Genomic DNA, 18,101 nt, shown 5'->3' with positions numbered 1-18,101 from the left:
CGGTCACAGTGTCCCAGGATCATGTGAAGTGACCAAAACCTGCTGCAACCACCCAGCAGATGGGAGGGGGGGGGAATAAAAACCAAACACCCCCCCCCCACCCCAGCTGCCAATCCTCAAAAGAAATGCTCACAACAATGAAAACCTCGGACAGGAGGAAGAGCGCCACCGGGCGGGCAGGCAGGTGTCTTGCTCGGCTGTGGCTTGGGGGGGGCACTTTTTTCAGTGCCATTGTAACTTCAAACAGTCACCAAGCGAACTGTTGTAAGTCAAGGACTACCTGTACTTCATCACTTTTTTCCTTGGTTTTTTTTGTTGTTCAAGTTTTTGACACCTTGCTAGGCGACTGGTGGTACTCAGATGTTGCCATATCCTAACAGTGGTACAATGGGTGAAAAGGTTGAAAAGCCCTGGAATAGAATAGAATAGAATAGAATAGAATAGAATAGAATAGAATAGAATAGAATAGAATAGAATAGAATAGAATAGAATAGAATAGAATAGAATAGAATAGAATAGAATAGAATAGAATAGAATAGAATAGGAAGGGACCTTGGAGGTCTTCTAGTCCATCCCCTTACTCAAGCAGGAGAACCTACAGCATCTCAGACAGGTGATTGTCTAGTCTCTTCTTTAAAATCCCCAGTGATGGAGCCCCCACAATTTCTGGAGGCAGGCTGTTCCACTGGCTGATTGTCCTCACTGTCAGGAAGTTTCTCCTTAATTCCAGGTTGCTTCTCTCTTTGGTCAGCTTCCAACCAACAAACAGTCCTGACAAGACTGAGGAACTCTGGGTGTTGGGGCCACCAGAAACTGGGAACTTACCAGATTGGGTGGCACTGCCCCAGACCCAGTGTGCAATCTGGGGACCTTCAAGATTTTTGACTTCTGCTCAAAGAACAAGTGGCAGGTGTGGCTACTTCAAGTTGTGTGCCACTTATGCCCATTCCTGGACCAAGAGACCCTAAGCTCAGTCCTTTATGACCTGGTCACCTCTATATTAACCTCTCCACCGTAAGATGCTGGTCTACTAGTTTGCTTCCAGACTCAATTCAAGGTGCTGGTGATGATCTACAAAATCCTTCAAGGCCAGGAAATTGAGGAACATGCCAAATCACATCCCATCCTAGCAGATCCAGCAGAAAGGGCATGTTGTAAGTCCGAACTGTTCGGGGAAAAATGGGGAAAAGGTTTTTTCCCATTTTTTCCAGTTTTTTTCTCTCTCAGGCCTTCCCATCTCTAGTCCTGCCTATGAGGGAAGGAGGAGAGAAGAGGAGAAAGGAAAGGAAAGGAAAGGAAAGGAAAGGAAAGGAAAGGAAAGGAAAGGAAAGGAAAGGAAAGGAAAGGAAAGGAAAGGAAAGGAAGATTTTGGAGCCCTCGTCCTCATTTCCTTTTCACTATGTAAAGCAAATGACCCGGACAGCATGAATCTAGAGATGTCTTAAGCTACCATTTTAATTTTCAAAACATTCATCTGATTTTGGCCACACAGTGTCAGCTGCAAAACTACACCAACGTTAGGCATTTTCAAAAGGTTGATATTTTTCAATATGACAACTGTAGAAAGAGAATGCCAGAAGCTAGAATACATTTAATAAACAGATAAATTGTTATAGGCTGAACAATATCTTCTACCTAGACATTTTTCAGAGGTAGATCTGAAAAATGACTGTTTTCATGCACCCCTATCGAAATACTAGTGACTGTTTTAGCATAATGCTCATGAATTTTCTGTTAATGGAAACATGCATATTAGCACTCTGCAGAACTTTAGACCTAATTTGGGAAAGGTACTTTGAACCACATGGAAACAGCTGCCCTTCGTAACTCTTTAAAGAGTTTATCCAGTAAAGACAGAGGGCAGTTCCACACACTGGGCAAAGATGCAGCTGCTTTCAAGAGCTGTAGATAAATGGTGTGTGTGATGCTTCCAGTGGAAGCATTTTTTTTTGGCATCTCTAGTATTGCACAGTCCTAATATGCATGTTGATAGGTAAACAGGTAAACACACATGCACACATACACAAAGACACACACACACACTCTTAAAGAGTTGGTCCTGCCTGGAAGTAAGACTTGATAGGGTTGTCTACCTATTTGTGCTAGAAAGCAAGAGGCAATTATAAGAAAGTCAGTGATAATATGAGAAGGATCATTAACGGAGATGCATTAGAAGAGCAGCAAATAATTCTAGCCTTGCAGGTGGTTTGTCGATTTCAATAGATTTCTGTTCCTCTCTGCCGGCAATTCTCCCGCGTGCTAATCATAATTGTAGTATTCATACTCATCCCTTTCATAACCTTCGTCATATTCTGTGGAATGGAAAAAAATAAATGTTCAGTTGTAAATATCAGTACGAATACCCAGTTGACAGCCCCCCTCTTTCTACCTCCTCTGTTATGCAAAAACAGAGATTAATAGGTTGCAATTAGTATATACTGTATGTTTCAATTAAAATATTTTGAATTTGCATTTTTTTTTCAGGTTTGAAAGAACCTATTTGGGTGATCCCATTTTAAGCTCAAAATAGAGCTGCTTTGCCTTTCCAAAGTTTCAGAATCAGAATAGAGCTGGAAGGGACCTTGGAGGTCATCTAGTCCAACCCCCCTGCTCAGGCAGGAAACCCTATACCCTTTCAGACAAATGGCTGTCCAGTCTCTTCTTAAAAACTTCCAGTGTTGGAGCATTCACAGCTTCTGGAGGCAGGTTGTTCCACTCATTAATTGTTCTCACTGTCAGGAAGTTTCTCTTTAGTTCCAGGTTGCTTCTCTCCTTGATTGGTTTCCATCCGTTGTTTCTTGTCCTGCCTTCAGGTGCTTTGGGAAACAAGTTGACCCCCACGTCTTTGTGGCAGCCCCTCAAATACTGGAATACTGCTATCATGTCACCCACAGTCCTTTTCTTTAGACTAACCGTTCCCAATTCCTACAACCTTTCTTCATATGTTTTAATCTTCAGGCCTTTAGAAATAGCAATAGTCCTTACAACACTGTCTAAGTGGTTCACAGGGTCAGGATATTTGCCCCCAACAATCTGGGTGCTCATTTTACCGACCTCGGAAGGATGGAAGGCTGAGTCAATCTTGAGCCAGTCAGGATCGAACTGCTGGCAGAGAGCAGTGAGTCACCCTGCAATGCTGCCTTCTCACCACTAGGCCACCACGGCTCTTTAATCATCTTAGTTGCTCTTCTCTGTACTTTTTTTTTCAAAGTCTCAACATCTTTTTTTATAATGTAGTGGCCAAAACTGGAGGCAGTATTCCAGGAGCGGTGAATCAATAAGTTCAGGACACAAACTAGTCTGGACACAAACATTTTTGCAAACCTCTCCTTAAAAAATATCTCGTAGTTTGAATTGAATCAGATATTTGCCGTTACAGAACTAGAGTAGAACGCAATTGCAAGAAGGTGATGGATTTGAAAGAGGGAAGTGTAAAGCTTTGATCAAAGTGGATGAACAGGAGTCTTTTGAAACAAGCTTTAAATGGAAATATTAAAATATTGGTTTTACTGCCAGGTTTGAAGAAAAGCATGCAATAAGCTCATATTCTGGTGGAGTTCAACACCACCTGACTTCACAGTTTGTTTTCTTTTCATGACAATATTTCAGAAGTGGTTGTGTGAAATTTCCAGGTCTGTCTAGATCAGGGGTAATAATAATAATAATAATAATAATAATAATAATAATAATAATAATAATAATAATAATAATAATAATAATAATAATAATAATAATAATAATATAATAATAGAAGAAGAAGAAGAAGAAGAAGAAGAAGAAGAAGAAGAAGAAGAAGAAGAAGAAGAAGAAGAAGAAGAAGAAGAAGAAGAAGAAGAAGAAGAGAAGAAGAAGAAGAAGAAGAAAGAAGTTGGAAGGGCCCTTGGAGGTCATTAGTCCAACCCCCTGCTCAGGCAGGAAACCCTATACCATTTCAGACAAATGGCTGTCCAGTCTCTTCTTAAAAACCTCCAGTGTTGAAGCATTCACAACTTCTGGAGGCAGGTTGTTCCACTGGTTAATTGTTCTATCAGGAAATTTCTCCTTAGTTCTAGGTCCCTTCCAACTTATTATTATTATTATTATTATTATTATTATTATTATTATTATTATTATTATTATTATTATTATTATTATTATTATTATTATTATTATTAGACTCAATGGATCCAACAAGCTAACTTGTGGGAAAACGCTAGAGAGGGCCGGCAGGGGGGGAAAAAAGCACTTGTTGAATTTTATCTCATTTAAGACCGATGCTTCCACTTTGGGAGGGCTAAATGAAAAGCGGTATCGTCATAATAAGCCTTTATTTAATAGGTGTCTCAAGATGCCAGCCGGCTCGTACAGTCAGAACCCTTTTTAAAATTTTTTACAGAATTCAAGGCTCACTTGTGTTCTTTTCACAGGTGGATGATTCGCAACCTGAGAGAAGAAAGAGGTTTTTCTAACTCTCATAGCCGGGTCTTGCAGCTCACATTTTAAGAACTATTCAAAACTAGAAAGAGAACTCAACTCTGAAATGGAGACTTTTAAAAGTGTAGCCAAAAGGAAATGGAAAGAATCCGTTCTCAGCATCACTTCGATTTCACGAAAGCCTTTTGTTCCCGTCCTCCCATCACCCCGGCTTAGAATTTAGACTTCCTCCATTTAAAGGTAAAGGTAAAGGTTCCCCCGCACATGCATGCTAGTCATTTCTGACTCTAGGGGCCGGTGCTCATCTCCGTTTCAAAGCCGAAGAGCCAGCGCTTGTCCGAGGACGTCTCCGTGGTCATGTGGCCGGCATGACTAGACACCAAAGGCACACGGAACGCTGTTATCTTCCCACTGGAGTGGTCCCTATTTTTCTACTTGCATTTTTACGTGCTTTTGAACTGCTAGGTTGGCAGAAGCTGGGACGAGTAACAGGCGCTCACTCTGTTACGCGGCACTCGGGATTCGACCCGCCAAACTGCCGACCATCTGATCGACAAGCTCAGCGTCCTAACGCACTGAGCCACTGCGTCCCTGCTTCCTCCATTTACAACAGTTCATTTGAAGTGACCGTTCAAAGTTACAACAACACTGGAAAAAAGTGTCTTAGGGCCATTTTTCACACTTGCAATCGTTGCCGCGTCCCTGCGGTCACGTGATCAAAATTCAAAGGATTGGCAACTGGTTCATATTTATGACAATCACAGCATCCCAGGCTCACGTGATCCCCCTTTTGCGACTTTCTCACAAGCCAAGTCAATGGGGGAAGCCAGATTCACTTAACAACCATGTTGCTAGCTTGACACCGGCAGTGATTCACTTAACAACCATGTTACTAATTTAATACCTGCAGTGGTTCACTTAACAACCATACCACTGATTTAACACCTGCAGTGGTTCATTTAGCAACCGTGACAAGAAAGGTATTAACATGGGGCAAAATTCACTTAACAAATCTTTCACTTAGCAACAAAAATGTTGAGCTCAACTGTGGTCGTACGTTGAGGACTACCTGCATTTGTGAGGCATCTAAGTTACACTTCTCATCAGTTGATTCCCATCATCCCCAGCCAATGCAGTCCCTGAAAACTGCAGTCTAACATAGGTGGAAACCCCAAGGAATGGATTAGAACAGAGGTCTCCAACCTTTTGGTACTGTCCATGGGGTTTTGCAATGTATGGCTGTGAAAGTTGGACCATAAGAAAGGCTGAGCGCCAAAGAATTGAGGCCTTTAAACTCTGGTGCTGGAGAAGACTCCTGCGAGTCCCTTGGACTGCAAGGCGATCAAACCGGTCAGTCCTAGAGGAGATCAACCCTTACTGCTCTTTAAAAGGCCAGATCCTGAAGCTAAAACTCAAATCCTTTGGCCACCTAATGAGAAGGAAGGACTCACTGGAGAAGAGCCTAATGCTGGGAAAGATGGAGGGCAAGAGAAGAATGGGACGACAGAGAATGAGGTGGCTGGATGGAGTCACTGAAGCAGTAGGCGTGAGCTTAAATGGACTCCAGAAGATGGTAGAGGACAGGAAGGCCTGGAGGAACATTGTCCATGGGGTCGCGATGGGTCGGACACGACTTCGCAGCTAACAACAACAACAATTCCAACCTTTTGGGCACCAGGGACCGGTTACGTGGAGAGAGGTTTTTCCACGGACTGGAGGATATGTGATTTTGTGTGCCTCCCATGGATGGGGCTTTCCTTGTTTGTGTGGACCGGTTGCTGGCATGCCGCAGCCCAGTACTGGTCCACTGGGACCCCTTGATTAGAAGGTGAACGAAATGTAATGAATCTCCTTTACAGACTTGGGACCTGAACTTCTTTTGCTAAGAGAGTATGGTTGTTAAATGAGTTCACGCCCAGTTTTATGATTTCTTTTTGCCATGTTTGTAAAGTGAATCATGCAGTCATTAAGTGAATCCTGCTTCCTCCATTGATTTTTGCTGGTCAGAAACCCCCTGGGAAGGTCACGAATGACGATCAGGTAACCCTTCCAGGAGGCTGCAACCATCATAAGTACATCCGGGTTGCGGGTGACACTACAACAGTCATAAAATGGGGGTCATAATTCTCGTTTTTTCAGCACCATCATCATAACTTCTAATAGTTTTAGTCAAAGGCTCGTAATTGAAGGACTGCCAGTAAATTCATGGTGCGTCTCAAAATCTTGCAGTTTATTAATTTATTTATTTATTAATTTAATTTATATACCGCCCTTCTCTCAAGAGACTCAGGGCGGTGAACAGGGCAATACATAAAAGTTAAATACAAAAATTAAAATTAAAATTATTAAAACATGATTAAACAATGCCCATAAATGATACAAATTTAAAATTGAAGTTATTAATAAAAATCCCAACCCGTCCCATCAGGCCAGGCCCGCTTGTTTAAAAAGATGGGTTTTAAGGTCGCGCCAGAAGGAGCGGAGATCGGGCACCATCCGGAGCTCAACCGGAAGATGGTTCCATAAATCCGGTGCACCCACAGAGAACGCTCTCCCCCTGGGGGCCACCAGTCGGCATTCTTTGACCGGCGGCACCCTGAGGAGGCCCTCTCTGTGGGAGCGTACTGGGCGGAGGGAAGTTGACGCCGGCTGCAGGTGCTCCCCAAGGTATTCTGGACCCATGCCATGAAGGGCTTTGTAGGTCATTACCAACACCTTGAACCTCACCCGGAAGACAACTGGTAACCAATGCAGCTCGCGGAGCAAAGGTGTGACACGGGAGTATCGGGAAACTCCCAATACAACTCTCGCGGCTGCATTCTGTACCAGTTGGAGCCTCCGAGTGGTCTTCAAGGGTAGCCCCATGTAGAGAGCGTTGCAGTAATCAAGACGAGAGGTCACGAGCGCATGAGTGACCGTGCGCAAGGCATCCCGGTCTAGATAGGGCCGCAACTGGCGCACCAGGCGAACTTGGGCGAACGCCCCCCTAGTCACAGCTACAATATGATCTTCTAAGGAGAGTTGTGAATCTAGGAGGACTCCCAAGTTGCGAGCCCTATCTACAGGAGATAATGGCTCACCCCCCATAATGAGGGGTGGGATATCCTGAATGTCCCGAGATGCCGGTATGCACAGCCACTCCGTCTTGTCAGGGTTGAGACGAAGCCTGTTCCTCCCCATCCAGACCCGGACCGCCTCCAGGCACCGGGACATCACGTCGAGGGCATCACTGGGGTGGTTTGGGGTCGAAATGAATAGTTGGGTATCATCAGCATACTGATGATACCCAACTCCAAAACCACGAATGATCTCACCCAGCGGTTTCATGTAGATGTTAAACAGAAGGGGCGAGAGGACCGACCCCTGAGGAACTCCACAAACGAGAGACCTAGGGGCTGATCTCTGCCCCCCTGCCAACACCGACTGCGAACGTCCCAGGAGATAGGAGGAGAACCACCGAAGAACTGTGCCTCCCACTCCCAATCCCCTGAGACGCCGCAGCAGGATACCATGGTCGATGGTATCGAAAGCCGCCGAGAGGTCTAATAGGACCAGGACAGAGGAATATCCCCTATCCCGGGCCCTCCAGAGATCATTCACCAGCGCGACCAATGCCGTCTCCGTGCTGTACCCGGGTCTGAAGCCCGATTGGTACAGGTCTAGATAATCCGCTTCATCCAGGACCAGAGGGAGCTGATGCGCCACCACACTCTCAACAACCTTCGCAAGAAAGCGAAGGTTGGAGACCGGACGAAAGTTATTCAAAATAACCGGGTCCAAGGCAGGCTTCTTGAGGAGAGGTCTCACCACCGCCTCTTTCAGGGCGGCGGGAAAACTACCCTCACTCAAAGAAGCAGATATAACCGCCTGGAACCAGCCTCGTGTCCCCTCCCGGGCTGCATAAACCAGCCAGGAAGGGCACGGGTCCAATAAACATGTGGTGGAGCTCAGCCTCCCCATGATCCTGTCCACTTCCTCCGGAGTCACAGGATCGAACTCCTCCCAGGTGACATTGACAGTTCTAGATGCAAGATCCAAAACATCTCCAGATGTGTAACTTTGTGACTCATTCTGCATCTGTTCTTACCATCTTCAGCGGTGCTCTCATTGTCATGCTCCCGTCTCCTGTAGTGGGTCCTCTCTGTTGGAAAAGGGATTTAATGTTAGTTGGTGGGACCCAAGAAATCTCTCTCGTTCTTTGTCCATTAACCGTTTGCCTTTAGTTTCTGGGCTGTGCGCAAGGATCAAAATGCTTTTTGGACTGAAAATTGTACGTAGTGGCTAATGCAAGCCTAATAAATGCTTCCCACATCTTTGAAAAAAACAAACCCTGATAGATGAAATACCTCAGTGCAAGGAACCTTCAGAAAAAGAAAGAGAGAGAGAGAAAGATGAAAGAGAAAGAAAGAGAAAGAAAAAAAGAGATAAAGAGAAAGAAAGAAAGTGATAAAGAGAAGAAAGAAAGAAAGAAAGAAAGAAAGAAAGAAAGAAAGAAAGAAAGAAAGAAAGAAAGAAAGAAAGAAAGAAAGAAAGAAAGAAAGAAAGGAAAGACAGAGAGGAAGAGATGAAAAAGAGAAGAAAGAAAGAAAGAAAGAAAGAAAGAAAGAAAGAAAGAAAGAAAGAAAGAAAGAAAGAAGAGAAAGAAGAGAAAGAAAAGAGAGAGAAAGAAAAGAGAGAGAAAGAGATAGAAAAAGAGAAAAAGAAAAGCAAAGAAAGAAAGAAAATATCTTAAGTATTAAAAGTTTCTAGTTCAAAAACCAGCTACTTTTTTTTGAGTGAACTAGATATTTATTTGTCTGTCTGTCTGTCTATCCGTCCATCCATCCATCCATCCATCCATCCATCCATGCATCCATCCATCCACCTATTTGCTTTCTATAACCACTGGTCTCAGACTTAGTATGGCTTTGATTCCCAGCCCTTAAGTTGTGTGCTTGTGTACCCTCTTCAGGGCTGCTGCTGCTGCTATTCCCAGAAAGAAAATCCAAAGTATTTTAAGTACTTTGCTTGTGAAAGGGATGGATGCGATCCTGCAGGAAACCAACCCATAGGAAACTGGTTAACCGTCTTCCGTTTTCTGAAACTTGCCGTGTTGGAGAGGCTGTTCTTTCAGCCTGGTCCTTTGGCATACAGATACCGGTATGCCTCGAACTTACGATCACAATAGGGCCCCAAATTTCCGTCGCTAAGCCAGGCAGGAGTTATGTGAGCTTTGCCCCGCTTTACGACTGTCCTTGCCACAACTATTAAGTGAATCAGTGCCGTTTTAAAGCTACTAACATTAAGTGAATCTGGCTTCCCCGTTGAAATTTGCTTGCCAGAAGGTTGCAAAAGGAGATCACATGAACCTGGGGCACAGCAACGGCCATAAATATGAGTCAGCTGCCGAGTGTCTCAGTTTTGATCATGTGATCTTGGGGGATGCTGCAATGGTCGTAAGTGTGAAAAACGGTCCTAATTCACTTTTTTTTTCCAGTGCCGTTGTAACTTTGAACAGTCACTTAAACGAACTGGTTCAAGTTGAGAAATACACGCCGAAAGAAGTGCTGTAACTACCATCCACGTATCCAAGGTTTACCCTAATATCCAAGTTAGTCAAACGAGGGGTCGATTTAACTCTGGAAGAACCTCAGCATCACTGTCCAATTTTCAGAATCTACTGCACAGTTTGACAACGTGCCGGAGATTTGAAAAAAATAAAATAAAAACAAACCCAAAAAAAAGCATCCAGCCATTTTTTCCCCATTAACATCCCACAGACCGTCTCACCGTCACGTTCCTCCCTGGAGCGTGCAGATCTTTTCTCTTGCTTCTTTAAAAACTTTGAAGCATCCAATTTCTGCACAAAGAGCTTTTTCTTCAGATCTGGAACCAGAGGAACAAGCGAATCTGACCCAGCGGTAACAAAAGCAAAACTGGACCTAAAGCTAAAGGAGTTTAAATTATTCCTCTTTTTTTTTGGCTCCTATCTTTTTTCTCTTTTCCTTCATGTCCCCCACCCCCAGAGAATTCACATTGGGGTCTCTCTTCACTTACTTCCTTCACTGGAGCCTCCCGTTGTTGCCTTCACGAGGTTACGCCTGCCATCTAGAACTAGGTTAATGAAAAAGAACGGAACGTGAACCATGGTTTGACGCTGTGAAAAGGAGTGGGATCTGAGGGGTCCTTGGTAGTCTCTCAACTTGCTTGTTTTTCTTGCAGACGTTTCTTTACCCAAACTGGGTAACCTCATCAGCGCTAATTAGGATTTTGCTTGATATATTCAGGGACTAGCACTGATGAGGTTTCCTAGTTTGGGTTAATGAACCGTCTGCAAGAAAAACAAGCAGGTTCAGAGAGCATCAAGGACGCCCTCGTGTCAACCCTGAACTACAAAGCTTCCCCTTTAGAAGGAGGATCTTGAAAGTATCCCAGATTCATTTGCAAAATTGTGACCTCTTCCAAGCTTTTCCTAAACTATATACGCTCCCTCATCTTCTGTAGCTTGATCAGATTGGAGCAAGTCCTGGATCTTGAACTTTAAAAGAAATAGTATTTCTCAAGATCATAAATGCTAACAGAATTAACAAAAACAAAAACAGAGATGAAAGGAACCTTGGAGGTCATCAAGTCCAGGGCTTTTCAACCAGTGGTACGGGTACCACCTGTGGTACATTGGCACCTGGCAGGTGGTACGCGACCATCTTAGAAAAGTGGTAGCGGGGGAGGGGAATGAGCTGAACCGGTGGCAGCACCGCACGAGCCTGAGCGAGAAACGGCTGGAACTGCAGGGCTGTCAGGGCTCAGCGGAAGCGCCAGGATCAGCGCTTCTTCGGGGCTGTCAGGGCTCAGCGGAAGCACCAGGATCAGCGCCAGGCTCCAGCTGGAGCTCGGCGCTGATCCTGGCGCTTCTGCTGAGCCCAGAAGAAGCATCGATCAGCTGAAATGTTGCAGCATCTCCAGGGTCTCGGACTCAGGGTAGGGGTGGGGGAGTGGCTGTAGTTATGAGGGAGACCTTATGTCCGCAGGAGGCCACCGTTCCTCAGATAGTCGGGTGTGAATCTCTCTTATTGAGGTTTGGTCCTAGGGCGCAGTTGGGCTTGCTGCTCGCGTACCTTTCACCTAGTCGCGTAGCAGCAGCCCTGCCTGAGCTTCTCGATATCCTCTCAGGGCTGGTGATTGAGTTTCCTAAACTAATGGTTTTGGGAGACTTCAATCTACCATCCCTGGGAGGAGTATCTGAGTTAGCTCGGGAGTTCATGGCTTCCATGACGGCCATGGACCTGACGCAGGTAATTCATGGACCAACCCATGAGGGAGGCCACACCCTTGACTTGGTTTTCTTATCTGGTCGGTGGTTAGATGATCTTGGTGGGGGCTCCCCAATTGTTATGCCCCTGTCATGGACCGATCATCATCTCCTGCGGCTGGTCTTCCGTTTTGCCACCCCCCACCGTGGGGTTGTTGAGCCAACTAGATGGTTCCGCCCCAGGCGCTTAATGGACCCTGAGAGGTTTCAGGCAGCGCTGGGGGCCCCACCTGCCTCCCCAGCTCACAGCTCGGCGAATGCCTTAGTGGAGGCCTGGGAAAGGACGGCCACGGAGGCACTTGACCGAGTTGTACCCTTGCGGCCCCTGACCCGGCGCAGATCCCAATGGGCTCCATGGTTTTCCGCGGAGCTCCGGGAGATGAAGCGTCGGAGACGGGGCCTAGAGAGCGTCTGGAGGTCCACCCGATCTGAATCCGACCGATTGCGACTAAGAACCCATATTAGGTCTTATCTCGCTGCGATGAGGGTAGCGAGATTTAACTATTTCGCTGCCCTCATCGCGTCTGCAGATAATCGCCCGGCCGCCCTGTTTAGGGTGACCCGCTCCCTCCTCAATCAGGAGGTCAGTGAGGATCCCTTGCAGGGGCGTGCCGAGGAATTTAGTCAACATCTGTCGGACAAAATCGCTCGGATTCGGACCGGTTTGGACTCCGACTGGGCAGTATCGGACGATCAGGACACGAGTGATCTTGTCGATGTCATCTGGGAGGAGTTCGATCCTGTGACTCCGGAGGAAGTGGACAGGATCATGGGGAGGCTGAGCTCCACCACATGTTTATTGGACCCGTGCCCTTCCTGGCTGGTTTATGCAGCCCGGGAGGGGACACGAAGCTGGTTCCAGGCGGTTATAGCTGCTTCTTTGAGTGAGGGCAGTTTTCCCGCCGCCTTGAAGGAGGCGGTGGTGAGACCTCTCCTCAAGAAGCCTACCTTGGATCCGGCTGTTTTGAATAACTTTCGTCCAGTCTCCAACCTTCGCTTCCTTGCGAAGGTTGTTGAGAGTGTGGTGGCGCATCAGCTCCCTCTGGTCCTGGATGAAGCGGATTATCTAGACCCGTACCAATCGGGCTTCAGGCCTGGATACAGCACGGAGACGGCATTGGTCGCGCTGGTGAATGATCTCTGGAGGGCTCGGGACAGAGGATACTCCTCTGTTCTAGTCCTATTAGACCTCTCAGCGGCTTTCGATACCATCGACCATGGTATCTTGCTGCGGCGTCTCAGGGGACTGGGAGTGGGAGGCACGGTTCTTCAGTGGTTCTCCTCCTATCTCCTGGGACGTTCGCAGTCGGTGTTGGCAGGGGGGCAGAGGTCGACCGCGAGGCCTCTCGCTTGTGGAGTCCCTCAGGGGTCGGTCCTCTCGCCCCTTCTGTTCAACATCTACATGAAACCGCTGGGTGAGATCATTCGTGGTTTTGGAGTTGGGTATCATCAGTATGCTGATGATACCCAACTTTTCATTTCGACCCCAAACCACCCCAGTGATGCCCTCGACGTGATGTCCCGGTGCCTGGAGGCGGTCCGGGTCTGGATGGGGAGGAACAGGCTTCGTCTCAACCCCGACAAGACGGAGTGGCTGTGCGTACTGGCATCCCGGGATATTCAGGATATCCCACCCCTCATTATGGGGGGTGAGTCATTACCTCCTGTAGATAGGGCTCGCAACTTGGGAGTCCTCCTAGATTCACAGCTCTCTTTAGAAGACCATATTGTAGCTGTAACTAGGGGGGCGTTCGCCCAGGTTCGCCTGGTGCGCCAGTTGCGGCCCTATCTAGACCGGGATGCCTTGCGCACGGTCACTCATGCGCTCGTGACCTCTCGTCTTGATTACTGCAACGCACTCTACATGGGGCTTCCCTTGAAGACCACTCGGAGGCTCCAGCTGGCACAGAATGCAGCCGCGAGAGTTGTGTCGGGGGTCTCCCGATACTCCCGTGTTACACCTTTGCTCCGCGAGCTGCATTGGTTGCCAGTTGTCTTCCGGGTGAGGTTCAAGGTGTTGGTAATGACCTACAAAGCCCTCCATGGCATGGGTCCAGAATACCTTGGGGAGCACCTGCAGCCGGCGTCAACTTCCCTCCGCCCAGTACGCTCCCACAGAGAGGGCCTCCTCAGGGTGCCGCCGGTCAAAGAATGCCGACTGGTGGCCCCCAGGGGGAGAGCGTTCTCTGTGGGTGCACCGGACTTATGGAACCATCTTCCGGTAGAGCTCCGGATGGCGCCCGACCTCCGCTCCTTCCGGCGCGACCTTAAAACCCATCTCTTTAAGGAAGCGGGCCTGGCCTGATGGGATGGGGTGGGTTTGTTATTATGACTTTAATTTTAAATTTGTACTATGGGCATTGTTTAATCATGTTTTAATAATTTTAACTTTTGTATCTGTCTTTTACGTATTGCCCTGTTAACCGCCCTGAGTCTCTTGAGAGAAGGGCGGTATATAAATTAAATAAATAAATAAATAAAATAAATAAATTTACATTCAGATGCTTGGCAACTGATTCATATTTATGACGGTCACAGTGTCCCAGGGTCATGTGAAGTGACCAAAACCTGCTGCAACCACCTAGCAGATGGGAGGGGGGGAATAAAAACCAAACACCCCCCCCCCACCCCATCCCCGCTGCCAATCTTCAACAGAAATGCTCACAACAATGAAAACATTGGACAGGAGGAAGAGCGCTGCCAGATGGGCAGGCAGGTGTCTTGCTCGGCTGTGGCCTGGGGGGCACTTCTTTCAGCGCCATTGTAACTTTGAACAGTCACTAAGCGAACTGTTGTAAGTCAAGGACTACCTGTACTTCATCACTTTTTTCCTTTTCCTTTTTTTTGTGGTCAGGTTTTTGACACCTTGCCAGGCGACTGGTGGTCCTCGGATGTTGCCCTATCCTAAAAGTAGTACAATGGGTGAAAAGGCTGAAAAGCCCTGGACTAGTCATCGCTCAGGCAGGAAACCCCACCCCATTTCAGACAAATGGTTGTCCAATCTCGTCTGATTAAAAAAACAAGGAGCTTGCTTTTTGTTGTGTCCTATCACTGGAGCATTTGAAACATTTCAAGGCAGAATAGGCAGAGCCCAACTAATTTCAAAGTTTGTCCACTGGAAGATAGTCAACAAGAAATGGAATATCCCCAAGCTCTTCACAGCCTTAACACTATAAGGAAAAACACAATTAAAAAATGGAAGTCAGATATACAGTTATCTATCTATCTATCTATCTATCTATCTATCTATCTATCTATCTATCTATCTATCTTATAATTTATATGTATATATAATTTAGCAATTGCAATCTGATGGAATCCAAATTCTATAAGCTTATTACAATAATAATCAACAAGAAATGGAATATCCCCAAGCCCTTCACAGCCTTAACACTATAAAAACACAATTAAAAAATGGAAGTCAGATATACAATTATCTATCTATCTATCTATCTATCTATCTATCTATCTATCTATCTATCTATCTATCTATCTATCTATCGTCTATCTATCTATCTATCTATCTATCTATCTATCTATCTTATAATTTATATGTATATATAATTTAGCAATTGCAATCTGATGGAATCCAAATTCTATAAGCTTATTGCAATAATAATCAACAAGAAATGGAATATCCCCAAGCCCTTCACAGCCTTAACACTATAAGGAAAAACACAATTAAAAAATGGAAATAAGATATACAATTATCTATCTATCTATCTATCTATCTATCTATCTATCTATCTATCTATCTATCTATTTATAATTTATATGTATATATAATTTAGCAATTGCAATCTGATGGAATCCAAATTCTATAAGCTTATTGCAATAACACAGAAAGTTGCCTAAGCTTGAATAAAACACAAATTGTTTTTCCCTTCTTACGTCTGGTTGCCGATCGTACGTACCAATCAGGAGCAGAAGAGCCGTAAAGCAGGAGAGAAACAATATGTGTCTCCAGTTCATTTCTCAGCTGTTTCTCAGCCACACGATAAGGAATGTCACTGCGACTTTGGGAGCAAGACTGAGCACAGAAATTGGAGATCTTCCCTTTAAAATAGGAGGCTGGGAAAAGTTGGCACCGTTAATGGCACCTCCTGATCACGCCAGTCAGGAGCAAGAAGGCATGAAGTGTCAACACACTCCTGTGTATTGGGCAAATATTCGGGGTTGTTCGGCGTGAGGTCTCAAAGCTGGAAGAAGAATTGGAAAGGATCGCACCCCCAGAGAGGTGGAGAGATGGGTCTGCGGCAGGGGTGATGAAGAGGCGAGACTTCTGCACAAAACCTGCCGAAGCCTCCTTAGATGGATCGTGCCAACAGCTTGTTGCCACGTTCAAGTCCAAGAGAAGCAATATTTGTTTAGGGAAATGCAACTCTTCATTCAGAGCTGCTCAAAGAATGGCAAGCCAATTATCCCGGGACGTTCTTTCTGCATCAGAGATCTTATTATTAGCTAATGTGGTATCATTTTTCTTCTTTGGGGCAGCCACTGGCTACCCAGCCTTGAAAACCCAGCTAGGTTTTCATCACCTCTTCCAATTTTTTCCTGCTTATCCGAGCCAAAAAGTAAGCAGATAGAGTAGGTAGATTTCCTGAATACCTTGCCAGAAGTAACTTTCAAACTGGCAAGCCTACAAGCCACAAGGAGACAAGAAGGGATTAAGACAGATAATAGAATGAACAGAATAACAGTGTTAGTCATGTCCAGTTCTTAGCGACTTTACAAGCAAGTGCTCTCCATGCTATCCTGTCACGCACAACTTCTTTCAATTGTTGGATGTTCCACTTTGTGTCACCTTTGATGTTATCAAGTCAGGGTGCTCTTTGCTTGCTCCTTCTTCTTGTACCACTGACCCTTCCTAGCCTCATGGACTTCTCCAATGAATTTGCATGTCACAACACGGCCAAAGTAAATCAGATGTAGTCTTATGATTTTAGCTTTGAGTGACGTGTCTGGTTTTATTTGATATAACACTTCTAAGTTAGTTGCTCTGGATGTCCATGGTGTACTCAATAATTTACGCAAAGGCACCAATTCTTCTTCTATTCGCCATTCTTAGTGCCCAACTCTCACACCTGCACATCATTATAAGGAAGATTGTTGCCCTAACTAGGCTGTATTTATATCAATATGTCTGCATTTCCAGATCTTATTCATATTAACCATTGCAGTGTGGGCTAATAGAAACAGACATGTCGTGAATAATTCTTCTGAATTATCTATTATTATAGAGTCAGGGGGTTAGGCAACCTTGGCTCTTTTATGACTCGTGGACTTCAACTCCCAGAATTCCTGAGCCAGCCATGCTGAGGGGAAAGGGAGAGGTTTCCAAGCTGAGCCATGCTGGCTCAGGAATTCTGGGAGTCAAAGTCCACGAGTCATAAAAGAGCCAAGGTTGCCTACCCCTGGTGTAGACATTTGGAACTCCACCTTGTGGACCCCGATAGCAGTGCTGACTAAACACCTCGATTAGCCAAGAGTATGGGAATTCATTTAGTGACCGGTCTAAGTTACGAAAGAGCAGGAAAAAATACCTTATAATCAATCCTCATACTTCCAACCTTCACAACATCTTGACCATCAATTGAATGAATTTCTTCCCCTAATTTTCTTTAGATGCAACAAAGGTAAGTCAAGAACTCAGGCTGAATCCCGAGCTCAGCTGTGCCTAAAGATCTTAAGCTGGCACCCAAAAGGTGCCATTGAAATGTCTAAAATCAAATTGCATGGAGATACAGTGAGGGGGGAAAAAGTATTTGATCCCCTGCTCATTTTATACATTTGCCCACTGACAAAGAAATCATTAGTCCATAATTCTCTTCTTCTTTTCTTTCTTCTTCTTACTAATACATATTTAATGTTACATAGTGCATATCACATTCCTTTCTGTCTAACTCAGGGGTCGGCAACCTAAAAAAGAAAAAGAGCCACTGGGAACCGGTTCCATCACAAATTAAAAAAAGAGGGAGCCGCGTGCGTGTGTCCATGCACGCGCATGCGCAAAAAGGTTTTTTGCGCATGCGCGGACGCACGCGGCTGCCATTTTTTAAAAAATGAGATGGAACCGGTTCCCGGTTGCCCGATGGCGACGGCCCGTCTGCAAAGCTGCCGCTTTCGGCAGCTTTGCAGACGGGCCGTGGCAGCTTCCGCAAAGAGCGGCGCCCCTGCCCATTCCGAGAGCTGCGCGCGCACCTCTCCGAACGACCGGAGGTGCGCGCGCACCTCCCCAAACCTTTGGGGAGGTGCGCGCGTACCTCCGTGCGAAGGGGCAGCGGCGCCGCTCTTTCAGGAAGCTGCCGAAAGCGAAGGGGCAGCGGCGCCGCTCTTTCAGGAAGCTGCCGAAAGCGGCAGCTTCCTGAAAGAGCGGCACCGCTGCCCGTTCGCGCGGAGG

General features: G+C 45.9%; 1 long non-coding RNA gene across 1 annotated transcript; it reads right to left on the bottom strand.

The window, feature by feature from the left end:
• Positions 1-1,352: 1,352 nt before the first annotated feature.
• On the bottom strand, positions 1,353-10,507 carry LOC310642745. Its single transcript, XR_014492953.1, has 4 exons — positions 10,450-10,507; positions 10,183-10,340; positions 8,501-8,554; positions 1,353-2,312 (listed from the first exon to the last, which is right to left on the bottom strand). It is a non-coding gene; the product is annotated as an uncharacterized lncRNA (long non-coding RNA).
• Between the last annotated feature and the right edge of the window lie 7,594 nt (positions 10,508-18,101).

The sequence above is a fragment of the Vipera ursinii genome, assembly GCF_947247035.1.
Source record: "Vipera ursinii genome assembly, chromosome: 6".
Lineage (NCBI taxonomy): Eukaryota > Metazoa > Chordata > Lepidosauria > Squamata > Viperidae > Vipera > Vipera ursinii.
Note: the sequence above shows the minus strand (reverse complement) of the source record. Positions and strands in the feature narration are given on the sequence as shown.